Consider the following 12,497-nt stretch of genomic DNA (forward strand, 5'->3'; position numbering starts at 1 on the left):
TAAATGACACACCTCGAATTCTAATTTCAAAGGATTACTTCTACCAAAGGTTTAATCCCATATTTACACAACTACTAAGAGAATTGCACTAGACTACATCTATTGAGCAAAATCACATAAAAAAGATAAATCTATAACCTAACTTCAATGTTCCTTAATAGTACAAGCACTAGAAACAAAATTTAAACAAAAAAAAAACTAGGCATGATTATGCATCTTTTGCCAGAATCTCACTCAGATGCTCATATCAAAAAAAACAAGTGAATAACCACATACATATGAGCAGGGAACAACTAAAAATCTGCTGAAACAAACGAAGAAAAATGCCAAATAACGCCTCAAACAAATCTGAAAAACTAACCGCAAGGCAGCATTATACTCGAAACGCGATGAACCGTAGACGAACCTCGACACCTTAGATTCAACTGCAACGAACCTCGAACAGGTTTGATAAGGACAAGGACGCGCTGTTTCGAGACAAAATGAAGGTCGCCGAATTTAATGGAGGGTCACCGGACTGGTTCACGTGAGGAAGACGAAGCACGACGGGGTTTGAGCTACCATTTTTCATATAGCTGGAGCTGGTTTTACGACTGGTTGCGATGGAGATTGGAGGAGAAGGAGTGGTCGTTTGCTGCGTGTGACTGTCGCTGGTGGAGGAGACGACTGTGGCTGGAGTGGCGGACTGCTGGTGGTCGCCGGTTTCAGGCAGTCATGGTCGTCGTTTGGGGTGGTATTGACGACGGGAAACGAGGGTGAAGGTTGTTGCTGTGGATGTTCGTGGTTGACGAAGCAGAAGCAGAAGCAACGAACAGATGGCTATGATGTTCGTTGCTTCTCTGTCCGGTGGCTATGGAGGTTCGACGACTGGTGAAGGGTGGTCGATGGAAGGGGTTGTTTGGAGGTGAGGGAGGTCGTGCGTGGTTGTTATCGTGAAGAAAAAGAAGAAACAAGGGGACTAGGGTTTTGCTCTTAGGGTTCTTCTTTTTTTCTTTAGAAAGAAGAAGATGAAGTAGTGGTCCCTTTTCCAAATGCCCAAAATCGGCTGAAGTGTCTCCCCCTTTTAGGTCTCCCCCCCCCCTTTTGTAGAGTCTAGGTCTAGGTTTAGGGTAGTGGGCTTGGGTATTGGGCTTGGGTATTGGGTTATCCGAATTTTGGGCCTAAAAATGGGTCGTTTGAACTCAAATGTTATTCTTTCCCCGCAACCGAGAATAAAATACGATCTTATTTAATTAATCCTACGTAAGCAAAATAACTATTAAAATGAGACTGACAATTAAAACAAAAACTATTTTTGGGGTATTTTTTCAAGATTAAATTGATTACAAAACATTAATGAAACTATTTTTTTGTAATTTTATTTTCTTGTAGTAAAGTAAAGTAAGAGAGTAAAAATTAGTTGAAATAGCTATATTAGGGCTAAATTAAATATTTACGTGCTAAAATATGAAAAATCTTGGGGAGGGTCAAAAATCGCACGTCTACAGCTGCCCCTTTTTGACTGGAAACATGAAGAGTTTTCAGACAAAGAATGACTAGACGGGTATTTTGACCCGACCCTTATTTGGAGAGACTAAAACTAAGAGAAAAGGAGAATGTGACCGAGCCCTGGTATTTGAGCTGCCTACATATCCTTGGCTATAAAGGAATCAGGCCACGTGTAGTTCAGAGGTGAGTGAGATGATGGAGTATACCGAGGTGAAGAGCCAGTCGAGGTGCCGTTCCGCCGAGGTTATGATCCACGGTCCTGTTGTTACATCAAAAATCAAAACATAAAAATGACTAACTAGGCCTATCAATTATGAGTTACAAGATTCCTATCTATAAGTCTTCTGAAGCTTGATCTTGAGTCTTGAATGGTTCTTCATACAGACTTTAGATTTGAACCTTGATGCTTGCTAGTTGTAGGTGCTAGTTCATCCTTCTTCGGTTTTCCGGATCAGGACCAGGCGTGGAGTGCTTGTGACCTTGGCCATGTCTTGAGCAGCCCATATCAACTTCTGCATTTTGGATTGACTTCTTGTCTTTCTCCTCTTTTTATTTTTATTTTTATTGGAACTAACTTCTGTTGATCACCTTGGACTGCTGACTTGCATTCTTGCCGCGAGCTCCTTTTGTTGCTAACTTGAATTGTGTTCTGAAGTGAATTCTCTTATTCTCCAAGTAGGCGCCTGATTGCTAATACTTGCACTGTTTTTCCTTGAAGCTTGAACTGTTTTCCCTTGAAATCTATGCTATCTTCCTTTGAAACTTGAATTGCTTTCCCTTGGTTCTTGTACTGTCTTCCCTTGTTCTCCGGGTGGGAGCCTGATTGCCGAAACCTTCTGTGTTCCCTTATTTTCCAAGTGGGATCCTGCAATCAAAACAAACAAAATTTTCTGCCCCTGTTTGCACTAGGAAGACTTGTGAGTTGTTAGCAAAATTGTAAACCACTTATACCACTGATGCAATGAGAGTAAACCAAAGACTAGACTAAGATGTGCGTCTCCTATGAGTAAAACCAAGAATTGACTAGCAAATGCTTCTGCTAAAATAAAATCTGAATGAACCAATCTAGGAAGTGCGTCTCCTAGGAGTGAATTTAAATGACCAAGACTAGGAAGTGCGTCTCCTAGGGGTGAAAACTTCAGTGACTAAAACTAGGAAGTGCGTCTCCTATGAATAAAATCTCAATTTAAGAAGTGCGTCTCCTAAAAGAAAAACTTGAAAGAACTTGATTAGGAAGTACGTCTCCTACAGGTAAAACTTCAATAAACTAGACTAGGAAGTGCATCTCCTATGGTCGAACTTAAAATGAATCAAACTAGGAAGTGCATCTCCTAAGGGTGAAATCTCAATTCCGGAAGTGCGTCTCCTAAAATAAAATATAACCTGAAAAAGCCAAACTAGGAAGTGTGTCTCCTATAAATGAACTATCAATTTTAGGAAGTGTGCCTCCTATGGGTAAAATCCCAATGACTCAAACTAGGAAGTGCGTCTCCTATGAATGAACTATCAATTTAGGAAGTGTGCCTCCTATGGGTAAAATCTCAATGACTCAAACTAGGAAGTGCGTCTCCTATGAATGAACTATCAATTTAGGAAGTGCGTCTCCTACGGGTGAACTTTCAATTTAGGAAGTGCGTCTCCTATGGGTAAAACTTCGTGAACCAGACTAGGAAGTGTGTCTCCTATGGTTGAACTGGAATGAACTAAACTAGGAAGTGCATCTCCTAAGGGTGAAATCTCAATTCCGGAAGTGCGTCTCCTAAGATAAAATATAACCTGAAAAAGCCAAACTATGAAGTGCGTCTCCTATAAACGAACTATCAATTTTAGGAAATGCGTCTCCTATGGGTAAGATCTCAATGACTCAAACTAGGAAGTGCGTCTCCTATGAATGAACTATCAATTTAGGAAGTGCGTCTCCTACAGGTAAACTTCGATGAACCATACTAGGAAGGGCGTCTCCTATGGTTGAACTAGAATGACCTAAACTAGGAAGTGTGTCTCCTAGGGATGAATTTAATTTAGGAAGTGCGTCTCCTATAAATGAACTATCAATTTTAGGAAGTGCGTCTCCTATGAGTAAAATTTCAATGACTCAAACTAGGAAGTGCGTCTCCTACGAATGAAATCTTAAATGAACCAGACTAGGAAATGCGTCTCCTAAAGCAAAAATATAACTTGAACGACCCAAACTACGAAGTGCATCTCCTAGGGGTAAAATAAACTTAGGAAGTGCGTCTCCTATGGGTAAAACTTTACTGATTTTAAACTAGAAAGTGTGTCTCCTATTAATGAAATCTTAATTTAGGAAGTGCGTCTCCTATGCATGAAATCTTAATTTAGGAAGTGCGTCTCCTATGCATGAAATTAAACTTAGGAAGTGCGTCTCCTAGGGGTAAAAATAATCTTAGGAAGTGCGTCTCCTAGGGGTAAAACTTTAATGATTTTAAACTAGGAAGTGCGTCTCCTATTAATGAAAACTTAATTTAGGAAGTGAGTCTCCTATGCATGAAATCTTAATTTAGGAAGTGCGTCTCCTATGCATGAAATTAAACTTAGGAAGTGCGTCTCCTAGGGGTAAAAATAAACTTAGGAAGTGTGTCTCCAAGGGGTAAAACTTTAATGATTTTAAACTAGGAAGTGCGTCTCCTATTAATGAAAACTTAATTTAGGAAGTGCGTCTCCTATGCATTAAATCTTAATTTAGGAAGTGCGTCTCCTATGCATGAAATTAAACTTAGGAAGTGCGTATCCTAGGGGTAAAAATAAACTTAGGAAGTGCGTCTCCTATGGGTAAAACTTTAATGATTTTAAACTAGGAAGTGCGTCTCATATTAATGAAAACTTAATTTAGGAAGTGTGTCTCCTATGCATGAAATCTTAATTTAGGAAGTACGTCTCCTATGCATGAAATTAAACTTAGGAAGTGCGTCTCCTATGGGTAAAACTTTTTAAGGATTTTAAACTAGGAAGTGCGTCTCCTATTAATGAAAACTTAATTTAGGAAGTGCGCCTCCTATGCATGAAATCTTAATTTAGGAAGTGCGTCTCCTATGCATGAAATTAAACTTAGGAAGTGCGTCTCCTAGGGGTAAAAATAAACTTAGGAAGTGCGTCTCCTATTAATTAAATCTTAATTTAGGAAGTGCGTCTCCTATGCGTGAACCATTTCCTTCTTCCTGAATTACCTTCTTACAGAACTGCTTTCCTTAAAAACTTGTGGTGTCTTCCCTCGAAACTACTGGGGATAACACTGCTGGGGGAATTATTTACTTACCTGTTGGGGGATAAAATGTTATCAGCTGGGGATAACGCTGTCGAGGATAACACTGCTGGGGGATTTTGATTCCTTCTCAAAACTAGTGCTTCACTCTTCGGAAGGCTGCTGGGAATGACACTGGCCTTTTGCTTTTTCCGAGCACAAGTTTCATCCTTTTGTTCTGTCCGCTGGGGAACAACTTCCTTCATTAAAACTTATTATGATGGGGGTAACACTGGTTCAAAGACCACTTCTCCTGAGACTGGTGCTATCTTTATTCTTCCCTAAATGGGTACCTGACTTCCAGAAAATTTTCTAAATGAAAGGGAAATTTTCTGCCCCAGTTTGATAATCTCCCTTGTGACATGCATTTCCGTCATCAATGTCATTTCTTTTACCTGTTTCAAATCAAACAAAATTTGTTAGTTTAAAACGCGGTGGTTGGTTGTGATACTCCTATTGGGATGGCTTTTCCCTTTCTCCTTCCTTGCTATGCGTTCCAAAACTTGTTGGGGATGATATTATTTGCTGGGGATAATCCCTTTCTGCTGGGGATATCCCTCTTCTTTTGTGGCATAGCTCGGAAACTGGCATTTCCCCGACCTTTTAGTCTCGTATGAATTTCCCAAATCATGATCATTGCTCTCCTTGCTTTGTCCACGGGCCTTGGCCTTGAGTTTTAATAACCTTTGATTTCGGCGGGGATATCCTTCTTGACACTCGCCCATCCTTTTGTCAATTCCCTTTTGCTGGGGATATCTTTCTTGACACTGGCTCGCGCTTGTTCCTTGCTAACTATACCACTTGGATGTACTAGTCAGATCTCATCTTGCATAATTGGAAAGCTGATGGCATATTTTGAAGTCATTTTTCACTTGTTCTGATTAAATAGACTCTACTGGGGAATTTTTCTATGAAAGGAGAAAGATAAAAAGGAACAGAATAAAAGACAAAGGAAAAATATGAATCTTTAACAAAAGAAACTATAAATAAAAACCTATCAAACGCAGATACCGACTCTAATGGTCATGACATGCACATATGGCCTATCCTCTGTCGTTAATCGCCTTTCACAATTTTTGTCTGGTGATTTCCGTCTGATTCTCAATATTTATTCGAATTGTAGTGCCCGAAGGGTTTTCACTATCAAGCCTCTCTCATTTTGGTTTTTCTCTCAGCTGTCATCGCCTTATGGTGCCCGTGAAGATTTTCACCGATAAGACTCTCTCATTTGTATTACTTTCCAGCTGGGGATTTGGAGTATTGCCGATATGACTCTCTCTGCTGGGGATTGGGGTGTTACCCATAAGACTCTCTTTTTATTTCTTTTATGTTGGGGATCAGAGTCCTTTCTGCTGTGGATCAGAGTGTTATGTTCCCCGGTAAGACTCTCATTTGCCTGACTTGGCATCTTTTGAAGACTGATCAGAAGGTCTTTCTTTGGATCGTAATGTGAGATTTTTGATAGGCTAGAAAGAAAGGGTTTTAAAGGCTCAAAAACAAATCAATTCGGGGTTCAAAATTACAACCTTCGGAACCGGCTTTCTTTACATCAAGCACAACTTCTGCCCTAGTTTCTTGCTGGGGGATTTTTATTTTTTGCTTTACACTATGTTACACTATGCACATTATGCACACTATGTACCCTATGACCGAGCCGTGAGGCGCCTACATATCCTCTTTGAGGAATCAGGTCAAACGTAGTTCCCAATTCCTCTTTTTTCATTTACCTATTATTTTCTTTTCTTTTCTTTCTTTTTCTCATTTCTCCTTTCTCTTTTGTCGTTTTGTCGTTTTCTTTTCTTCTTCTTTTTTCTTCTTTTTTTTCTTTTCTTTTCTTTACCTGCCATGCTTGTATTTTCTAGTCGTTGCTACTGATTCCGAACGAGGGGTACGAAAGAAAAATAAATAAGGCTCAACAGGGGTAACGAAGGATAAAGTGTTTAGGTAGCAGAACAAAATGCCCTCGTCATTCCAGTCTTCAAAACATGCCAAGTGCACACAACACAATTAAACACAGATTTGTAGCCTCTTCTGATGGTGCTGGACTTGACAATTATATTCACACATTTGCTTTTTCATTTGTCCTCTCTAAAGCACCGTTTGGCAACACTCTCACTCTCATTATCATGAACCACCCTCATGTCAATTTGGTGAATCTTTTCTTTAACGGTTTTCTTTATGTTTTACTTGCCCCAGTTCCACATGACTCGAGCTCCGAATAATCTCAAACCGTCCTTATTTCCTTTAAATGTTTCGATCACCTCTCAATGGTTTTATGATTAACTTTTAAGATTAGGCTTAAACTGTGTGCGCATGTCATGTCACTAGAATTGGCGCTGAACAAAATGATAAAAGAACTAAGAAAAATGACTGGAAATAATAAAAGACAGGATTTTGCATTAGACTAACGGTGAAATGGTTTGAATAACAAAACAAACAAAACAGGCCAGAATAAAATCCCCAAAACAATCCTGGACAAAACTAAACAAACCGCTATGACAAAATGGAAAGATAAGGAAGTTTGACACAAGACAATATCCGAATTACAGCCCTAAGAATAATCCGGACAACAAAAATGACAACAAAATAAGCCACCAAAAGCTTCTCTCTTACTAACCAAGGAACAGAGCGTTCTCCCACTTTATCAAACCCGACATCTTAGCCACTGAGCTTCGCATTAATATTGCCAAGACCATTACCAACTTCAATATCATCAACCTCAGTCAACAAGTTCCCAATAGGATTCGAGTGCTTATGTCATCAGGCCTCATCCCCACAAAGTGTGCATCATGATGTGCAGGTAAAGGATTCTGCGTGATATTCTGGGTGTCATTATCTCGGATTACAATCAGGTTTTCCTGGATCTTATGTTTCCGGCTTACCACAAACCAACCACCTTAACTTTCTTTGCGATTCAAAACAAAACAGGTTAGAATGGACTCAGTCGGTCCTCATTATTAACAACATCTTTTTCCTTTTTTTTCATTTTTCTTTCTTTCTTTTTTTTTGATTTATTTTTCATTTTTTTGTTGTGGTCGAATCTTATGGAGATTGCCTACGTATCATGACCCCGCATGAATCAGATCTTGCGTAGTTCGCCCCATAAAAGATAAATAATGATAAAATATTTTTTTTCAATTTTCATAATAAAACAAATTTGACTATAAAAGTTTAAAAACTGACCATACTAACATACTTTGACAAAAGACAACAAACGGACTAGAAAATCAAATAACTCGCATACTCTAATCAAAGAATTACAAACTCAAAAACAAACAGCCAGATTCCTTCCCCTATATACCAATTTTAACCAAATGGTTGTTTTTGCAAATGTGGCCCCTTCCAAATTTCACATGAATTTTGAGGTCGGGGAGGATAATTTTATGACATTTTACAGACTTGTCCGTTCTTTTACGAAAATAGCCTTTCGACAACTGAAAGATACTCTAAGGCTATCTTGGCAAGAACGGTTTAAGACACCGCCGAAGCTGGCTCTACTTATTTTGACCAAAAATCCAAACGGTATTCACCTGACCGCTGACTCTTTGTTTTTTTTTGTTTTTTGTTTTTTCTTTTCAAATTACAATAAAAACCTGGTGTTGCAAACACGGCCTTTCAGCGCCTCGGGGACGAAGATTTTTAAGGCTGTGTGGGTCAACTGGACCAAATCTAAAACAATGACCCAAAGTTGGCTGTTTATGCAAAGTCAGCCTTTCGACGTCCCTTTCGGGAACATTCGGTTATGTTTTGACAAAACAGCGTCACCCGACTTCTTTATGACTCTTTTTATCGTTTTTCAAAACAGAAAACTCAATATTGCAAACACGGCCTTTCAGCGCCTCGCGGACGAAGATTTTTAAGGCTATGTGGGTCAACTGGACCAAATCTTAAACATGACCCAAAAGTGGCTGTTTATGCAAAGTCAGCCCTCCGGTGTCCCTTTCGGAAACATTCGGCTATTTTTGACAAAACAGCATCACCCGACTTATTTATGACTCTTTTTATCATTTTTCAAAACAGAAAACTCAATATTGCAAACACGGCCTTTCAGCGCCTCGGGACGAAGATTTTTAAGGCTATGTGGGTCAACTGGACCAAATCTTAAACATGACCCAAAAGGTGGCTGTTTATGCAAAGTCAGCCTTCCGGCGTCCCTTTCGGGAATATTCGGCTATGTTTTGACAAAACAGCGTCACCCGACTTCTTTATGATGAAATTAAAATTTGACATATTTTTGGCTATTTTAGCAAAAGAGGAGGTTGGACATCACCCGACTTATTTATGACAAAATTAAAATTTTGACATGTTTTATTTTTTTTATTTATTAGTTTTTGGCTATTTTAGCAAAAGGGGAGGTTGGACCCGATGAGGGTTGCCTACGTATCTCACATCCGGTGAGAATCAAACCCGCGTAGTTCGGGAATAAAACAACCTATATATTTTTTATTTTATTTTTTAAAAAAAAACAAGACTCTTTTTCATTTTCATTTTTCATGGGAAGACAAACTATTTGCCCTTTCTATTTTTGAAGACAGAACAATGATTTTTTTTTTTCTATTTTTCCTTTGCTTTTACTAAAACAAACTAATAAAACATTTTTTTCATTTTCTTAAAATTTCGGCAGAGTTTCGACAGTATTTGGGCATTGGGTTTTTTCAAAAATAAACAATTAACTCCCTAACCGCTATTTCTTTTTTTTCTTTTCCTCAATTTCACAATATTCCTGATATTCAAAAAGTCGGTCAACACACAAGTCTGAATCAAATAAGCACAAGTAGCAGCAAGTAAGATGCATCAGGATGGTCATTTTCATTTTTTGGTACACCTGTCCTAGACAGACCCAACCCCTGTGTTGAGCCTCCAAAGTCAAATGCACGTGATGCAAACAAACGTTCCTACTAGGGATCCGGCATGAAGCTGAGTTATTCTAGGTTCATAACCTGGGTATTTGTTCTAGACTGTGTACCCGAGCGGACAACTCGAGTCGAGGAGGGGGCTACGTACCGGGGACCCGCGGGATCGTCCGGCTTTGTAACTTGTCCGAATCCTCGTTCTATTTTGGTATATGACACTAACAGAAAGAAGTCACGACCAGCGTGCACTCCTCAAGAGAGAGAAGAGAGGGGTTTCGACACAGTTTATATATACAGTCCAAGTAATATCAAAGCGGTAAGAGCAACATTTTCACATTTAGGCTAAAACCTGTAATAAAATCAGATAATAAATAAAGCCAAATAATAACAATTATTCTAAGCTCGAATTCTTAACCCTGAACCAGTGGTTCTGGGTTTTTTCCCCAGCAGAGTCGCCAGAGCTGTCACACTTCCTTTTTCCGCCCCCGCGAGGGGTGAAGGAGTTTTTCCAATTAAAGTACAATCGAAACGGGATTTGTTTATTTATTTCAGAGTCGCCACTTGGGAGATTTAGGGTGTCCCAAGTCACCAATTTAATCCCGAATCGAGGAAAAGAATGACTCTGTATTACAGTCCGCGAACCAGAAATCTGGATAAGGAATTCTGTTAACCCGGGAGAAGGTATTAGGCATTCCCGAGTTCCGTGGTTCTAGCACGGTCGCTCCACTGTCATATTCGGCTTGTTTATCTGATTTTATACAATTATGAGCTCATGTGCAAGTTTTAACTTTTAACCGCTTTTGTCATTATTATTATATATTTTTTTTATCAAGAATTGCAACATCATAGAAATACATCTCCAACCACGTCACATCAATGCACTCGTGGTTGTTGGCACATTTCAACTCTGTTGAGATTTGGATTTGGGTCACATAAATGTACACCCGAGTTTTAAGAAAATTAAATTATTAAAGGCGCGCCTAAAGCGACTAGCGTGTCATTTACTTTGGGTAGGGCCGTGAAATTTTGCTAAACGGTCCACCCGAAGTCTAAGCAATTTTAAAGCAAATATTTACCGAGGGCCCCGCAATTTTGTATTTTTATTCGGCGAGGCTCATCTCATTCTTATTTTTTAAAAGGAATTTGCAACGTCGTGGACATGCATCTCGGACCACGTCACAATCAATGTACCCGTGATTAGAGACACATTTCGACTCCGTTGAGATTTGAATTTGGGTCACATAAATGCGCACCCGAATTTAGAAAGGTAATATTTATGAAACATGCGCCTAAAACAACTATACGTTTGCACTTTGCGATGGCCATAGAATTTGCTAAATGACACACCTCGGATTCTAATTTCAAAGGATTACTTCTACCAAAGGTTTAAGCCCATATTTACACAGCTACTAAGAGAATTGCACTAGACTACATCTGTTGAGCAAAATCACGAAAAAAAAGATAAATCTATAACCTAACTTCAATGTTCCTTAATAGTACAAGCACTAGAAACAAAATTTAAACAAAAAAAAAAAGAAAACTAGGCATGATTATGCATCTTTTTCCAGAATCTCACTCATATGCTCATATAAAAAAAACAAGTGAATAACCACATACATATGAGCAGGGAACAACTAAAAATCTGCTGAAACAAACGAAGAAAAACGCCAAATAATGCCTCAAACAAATCTGAAAAACTAACCGCAAGGCAGCGTTATACTCGAAATGCGATGAACCGTAGACGAACCTCGACACCTCAGATTCAACTGCAACGAACCTCGAACAGGTTTGATAAGGACAAGGACGGGCTGTTTCGAGACAAAATTAAGGTCGCCGGATTTAATGGAGGGTTACCGGACTGGTTCACGTGAGGAAGACGAAGAACGACGAGGTTTGAGCTACCATTTTTCGTGTAGCTGGAGCTGGTTTTACGACTGGTTGCGATGGAGATTGGAGGAGAAGGAGTGGTCGTTTGCTGCGTGTGACTGTCGCTGGTGGAGAAGACGACTGTGGCTGGAGTGGCGGACTGCTGGTGGTCGCCGGTTTCAGGCAGTCATGGTCGTCGTTTGGGTTGGCTACCAAACCAAAGAAAACTCTTATTAGGCACATGCCTAATACTTCTTCAATGAGATGGACATCATCAATCTCCCCCTCCAGTCTCATTCATCCAGAGGAGGTAGCACTGTCTTCTAGTTTGAATGCATGCCGACAAGTTCTTTGCATAGCTCGAACTTGTTCCTTGGTACCACCTTGGTCAGCATATCTGCGGGATTCTCATTTGTAGAAATCTTCAAGACTTTTAGAGATTCATCATCTACCATTTCTCGAATCCAATGATATCTCACATCAATGTGTTTGGTCCTTGCATGGTACATAGAGTTCTTGCTAAGGTCTATTGCACTTTGACTGTCACAATAGACGACATACTCCTTCTGATGCAATCCAAGCTCTTGAAGGAATCGCTTGAGCCATATCATCTCCTTGCCAGTTTCTGTAGCGGCAATGTACTCTGCTTCAGTTGTTGAAAGTGCAACGCACTTCTGCAACTTAGACTGCCATGATATAGCTCCCCCTGAAAATGTAAATAAATATCCAGTAGTAGATTTTCTGTTGTCAATGTCACCTGCCATATCAGCATCTGTATAGCCCTTCAAGATTGGATCAGATCCTCCAAAGCACAAACAATCTCCCGTGGTACCTCTCAGGTACCTGAGTATCCACTTGACTGCTTCCCAATGTTCCTTTCCAGGATTTTCAAGAAACCTGCTGACAACACCAACTGCGTGAGCAATATCAGGTCTAGTACATACCATTGCATACATCAAGCTTCCGACTGCTGAAGAATAAGGAACTTTAGCCATGTTCCCTTTCTCTTCCACTGTTGTAGGACACAT

Source organism: Nicotiana sylvestris, chromosome 8, assembly GCF_000393655.2.
Source record: "Nicotiana sylvestris chromosome 8, ASM39365v2, whole genome shotgun sequence".
Lineage (NCBI taxonomy): Eukaryota > Viridiplantae > Streptophyta > Magnoliopsida > Solanales > Solanaceae > Nicotiana > Nicotiana sylvestris.